Below are 6,191 nucleotides of genomic sequence, written 5' to 3' on the forward strand. Positions count from 1 at the left end.
TATTTCTGTACAGCTGTACAATAATACTTAGCTGTACAATAAGCTAAGTATTATTACAAAAGAGTAAGAAATAAAGTTTATAAAGTAAAAAAGTTACAAGAAGTTATGATTTATTATTAAAAATATTTTTGCATTTAAATGTTTTTATTTGTACCAATTTATGAGGTACATGAGAAATTTTGGTACATGTATCTAATGTGTAGTGGCCAAATTACGGTACTTAGGTTGTCCATGACCTAAGTACAATATATTTGTATTAAGTATAGTCATTTTACTTCACTATCAAACACTGAATTTATTCCTTGTATCTTACTGAGTCTTTGTATCCTTAAGCCCACTTCCGTTCATCCTCCCCCTTCTTGCCATTCACTCTTCTTAGTCTCTGTTATCTATTTTTCCACTCTCTACCTTCATATATTATTCAAATTTTAAACTTAAATTTTATTCAAATTTTGTAGCTCCCACGTATAAATGAGAACATGGCATTTGTCTTTTTGTGTCTGGCTTAATTCACTTAATAACTTCCAGTTCCATCTATGTTACTGCAAATGATATGATTTCATTCTTTTTTATGGCTGAATAATATTTCATTTTGTATGTATGTACCACACTTTTTGTCCATTCATCCATCGATGGGCACTTAGGTTAATTCTGTGTCTTTGTTTTTGTGAATACTGCTGCAATAAATATGTGAATGCAGGTATTCCTTTTATATATTGATTTCTTTTACTTTGGGTAGATACTGTAGTGAATTGCTGAATTGAATGGTTAATTATGTTTTTAGTTTTTTGAGAACTCTCCCTACTGCTTTCCATAGTGGCTATAAGTAACAGTGTATAAGAGTTCCCTTTTCTCCACATCCTTACCAACATATGTTATTTTTTGACTTTGACTTTTTATTAATAGCCATTCTGACTGGGATAGGATGGTATCTCATTCTGGTTTTTGATTTGCGTTTTTCTGATTAGTGGTGTTGAGCATTTTTTTCATATACCTATTGGCTGGTTACATGTCTTATTTTGAGAAATGTCTATGCATATCCTTTGCATACTTTTTAATGGGATTGTTTGTGCTCTTCCTGTTGAATTGTTTCAGTTCCTTGTATATTCTGGATCTTAGTTCCCTGTCAAATGAATAGTTTGCAATTTTTTTCTCCCATTCAACAGGCTGTTTTTTCAGTCTGTTGATTATTTGTTTTGCTGTGTAGAAACTTTCTAGTTTAAGTCCCATTTATCTATTTTTATTTTTATTGCCTGTGCTTTTGAGATCTTAGTCACAAATTATTTGCCTAGACCAATGTCCAGGAGAGTTTTCCCTAGTTTTGGATCTTACATTTAAGTCCTTAATCCATTTTGAGATGATATTTGTATGTAATAAGAGATAGTGGTCCACTTTCATTCTTCCACATGTGGCTGTCCAGTTTTCCAGGCATCATTTATTGAAAAGGGTATGCTTTTTCCAATGTAGGTTCTTGTCAGTTTTGTTGCAAGTCAGTTGGCTTAAATATGTGGCTTTAATTCTTGGTTCTTTATTTGGTACAATTGGTCTGTGTGTCTCTTTTTATACCAATGCCATACAGTTTGGTTTATTATAGCTTTGTAGTATATTTTGAAGTCAGGTAATGTGATGCCTCCAGCTTTGTTGTTTTTACTCAGGATTTCTTTGACTATTCAGGCTCTTTTTTGATTCCATATGAATTTGGGGGATTTTTTTTTTCTAATTCTGTTAAGAATGATATTGGTATTTTGATGGGAATTGCATTGAATCTGTAAATGGCTTTTGGCAATATGGTCATTTAAATGATATTAATTCTTCCTATCCATGAGCATGGGATGCTTTTTCATTAGTTTGTGTCATATTCAATTTCTTTCATTAGTGTTTTATAGTTTTTTATGTAGAGATCTTTTACTTCTTTGGTTAAATTTATTTTTAGATATTTTTCTTTTGTGGCTATTGAAAATTAGATTGCCTTCTTGATTTATTTCTTGGCTAGGTCATTATTAGAGTATAGAAATGCTACTGATTTTTGTACATTGGTTTTGTATCCTGCAACTTTACTGAATTTATCTATAAAATCTAATAGTTGTTTGGTGGAGTTTTTAGGTATTTCTAGATATAAAATCATATGATCAACAGAGAGGGACCATTTGATTTTCTTTTTCACCAGTTTGGATGCCTTTTATATCTTGCTCTGGCCTGAATGTTCTAGCTAGGACTTCCAGTATGAGGCTGAATGAGAGTAGTGAAAGGGGACATCCTTATCTTGTTTCAGTTGTTATAGGAAAGGTTTTCAACTTTAATCCATTCAGTATGATGTTAGCTGTGGGTCTATCCTATGTGGCCTTTGTTACTTTGAGGTATGTTCCTTTTATGCCTGGTTTGTTGAGAGTTTTTATCATGAAACAATGATGAATTTTGTCAAATGCTTGTTCTGCATTTATTGAGATTATCAAATGACTTTTGTCCTTCATTCTGTTGATGTGATGTATCATGTTTATTGATTTGCATATATTAAACCGTCCTTGCTCTCCTGGTATAAATCCCACTTGATCATGGTGTATTTTTTTCTTTTTTTTTTTTGATGTGCTGTTGGATTTGGTTTCCTAGTATTTTGCTGAGGAGTTTTGCATCTGTGTTCCTCAGGGATACTGACCTCTTGTTTTCTTTTTCGTTGTTGTTGTGTTCTTGTGTATTACAGATACCACTAACATTGTTTACAGCCAAAGAAATCATGCGGAGACTATGCTAATACCCACATGCAGACTCAAAGCCAAAGTACCATACCAGCCAGTACCATAGATACATCTTCAGGAAAAAGTGCTTCCCTATGAAAGTAAATTCAAAAATAGGAAGAAGTGACTGTTATACCAGATGCACAGATATTAGCATAAAAACATAAAAAACATGCAAAAGCAAGGACATATGACACCTCTGAAGGAACACAGTAATCATCCATCAGTAGATTTTAATAAAAAAAAATTGTCAAAATCTCAGACGTAGAACTCAATATATTGATTTTAAAGAATCTCAGTGACATACAAGAGGATTGTTAAAAAAATACAAATAAATCAGAAGAATAATTTAGGACATGAATGAGAAATTTCCTAAAGAGATAAGATTCTTTTGAAAAGAACCAAATAAAAATTCTGGAACTGAAGAATTTACTGAAGGAAATACAAAATACATTTGAAAGTTTCAACAATTGATTAAATCGGGTAGAAAAAAGAATCTCAGAACTTAAAGATAAGTGTTTTGAAATAATTCAGTCAGAAAAAATAAAAGTATAAAAAAGAATAAGCAAAGCCTTCATAACGTTTGGGACAACATAGAGTGACAAAAGTTATGAATTATTGATATCCCCAAGGGCAAAGAGAGAAAGGATTAGAAAACCTGTTTTGCAAAATACTAGATAAAAATTTCCCAAGTCTAGCAAGAGATTTAGACATTCAGACACTAGAGGCTCTGTGATCCTCAGGCAGAAACAATGTGAAAAGATCCCTACGGCACATTATGATCAGACTGTCTAAAGTCAAAGATAAAGAATCTTAAAAACACCAGGAGAAAAGAGCCTTGTCACCTATAAAGGAAACCCCATTAGATTACTATAGACTTCGCTGCAGAAACCTTACAGGCTAGAAAAGAATGAATGATATATTCAAAGTGCTAAAAGAAAAAATAATGCCAAGTGAGAATATTATATCAGCTAAAGTGAAGTGAAGGAGAAATGGAAGTCTTTCCTAGACAAATGCTGAAGGAATTCAGGATCACAAAATTGGTCCCCTAAGAAGTGCTCAAGGAAACCTGAAAGTAAAAGGATGACATTTATCATCATGAACACACATGAAAGTATAAAACTCAGTGGTAAAACAATCACACAAGGGAGGAAGGGAAAGGACTCAAATGATACCACTGCAGAAATCCACCAAACCACAACAGCAAAAAGAGAGAAATAAAGGAACAAAGAATATATAAAACAACCAAAAAACAATTCACAATATAACAGGAACAAAGCCTCACATGTCAATAATAACCTTCAACCTAAGTGGATTAAATTATTCACTTAAAAGATACAGAATAACTGAATGGATTTTAAAAAGATTCAGCTATATGCTGCTTACAAGAAACTCACCTTATCAGTAATGACACATATAGATTGAAAGTAAGGGGATAGAAAAAGATATTCCATGCAAATGGAAACCAAAAGGGAGTAGCAATAGCCATACTTAGATAAAACTGACTTTAAGTTAAGAATAGTAGAAAAGACAAGGTCATTATATAATGATAAAGGAATTAATCCAGCAGGAAGATACAACAGTTCTAAATATATGCAACCAACACTGGAGCACCCATATTAATAAAGCAAATATTACTAGCTATAAAGACTGCCATACGATAATAGTAGGGGACTTCAATACCCCACTCTCAGTATTAGACAGATTATCTAGACAGAAAATCAAAAAAGAAACATTAGATTTGAACTGGACTTGAGACCAAATGAACTTAACAAACATTTACAGAACGTTCTGTCCAACAACTGCAGAATATATATTCTCATTAGCACATGGAATATTCTCTAGGACAGACTAGATTATTAGGCCACAAAACGAGTCTCAACACATTTTTAAAAATAAAAATTAAGTATCTTTTTGTGACCACATTGGAATAAAACTAGAAAGTAATAAGAACAACTCTGGAAACTATAAAAATACATGGAAATTTAACAGCTTGCTCCTGAATGACCAGTGAGTCAATGAAGAAATTAAGACGGAAAGAAAAAAAATTTTGAAACAAATGAAAATGGAAACATAACATACCAAAACCTGTGGAATATATCAGAATAAGTGCTAATGGGGAATTTTATAGCAATGAATACCTACATGAAAAAAAGTAGAAAGATTACTAATTAACAATCTAACAATGTACCTCAAGGAATTAGAAAAGCAAAGACAAATCAAACCCTAAATTAGTAGAAGAAAAGAAATAATGAAGATCAGATCTAAATGAAATAGTGACTAAAAAACATAAAGAGGATCAATGAAATGAAAAATTGATCATTTGAAAAGAAATAAAATTGATAATTGATAAACCACAACCACCAGCAAGACAAACCAGAAAAGGAGAGAGAAAAGACTTAAATAAACAAAATCAGAAATGAAAAGGAGACACTACAACTGATACCAAAGAAACGTAAAGAATCATTAGAGATTATTATGAACAACTGCATGCCAAAAAAAAAAAAAAAGGAAAACCTAGAAGAAATGGATAAATCCCTGGACATATACAACCTATTAAGATTGAACCATGAAGAAAGAGAGAACATCAACGAACCAATAGGTAGTAACAAGTTCGAAGCTGTAATAAAAAGTCCCCCATCAAAGTAAAGCCTGGGACCTGATGCCTTCACTGCTGAATTCTACCAAACATTTAAAGAATAACTAATACTAATCCTACTCCAGTCCTTCAAGAAAAGTGAAGAGGAGGGAATACTTCCAACCTCATTCTACAAGGCTGGCATTACCCTGAAGCCCAAACCGGTGAAGGACACACAAAAAAGGAAAACTGTATGCAAGTATCACTGATGAAGATAGATGCAGAGATTCTCAACAAAATTCTAGCAAAATGAATTCAACAACACATTAAAAAAATTATTCACCATGTTCAACTGAGATTCTTGCCAGGGATGTAAAGATGGTTCAACATACACAAATCAGTAAATGTGATACATCGCATTAACAGAACCAGGAACAAAAATCACATGATTATTTGATTAGTTGTCAAGAAGCATTTTATAAAATTTAACATCCTTTTATGATAAACATCCTCATCAAAATGGATATAGAAGGAGCATACCACACTTATACTCTCCCAAGACTAAACCAGGAAGAAGTTGAATTCCTGAATAGACCAATAGCAGGCCCTGAAATTGAGGCAATAGTTAATAGCCTACCAACCAAAAAAAGTCTAGGGCCAGATGAATTCACAGCCGAATTCTACCAGAGGTACAAGGAGGAGTTGGTACCATTCCTTCTGAAACTATTCCAATCAGTAGAAAAAGACCCTAACTCATTTTACGAGGCCAACATCATCCTGATACCAAAGCCTGACAGAGATACAACAAAAAAAGGAGAATTTCAGATCAGTATCCCTGATGAATATCGATGCAAAAATCCTGAATAAAATACTGGCAAACC

This window comes from Colobus angolensis, unplaced genomic scaffold (genome assembly GCF_000951035.1).
Source record: "Colobus angolensis palliatus isolate OR3802 unplaced genomic scaffold, Cang.pa_1.0 Scaffold81, whole genome shotgun sequence".
In the NCBI taxonomy this organism is placed as follows: domain Eukaryota; kingdom Metazoa; phylum Chordata; class Mammalia; order Primates; family Cercopithecidae; genus Colobus; species Colobus angolensis.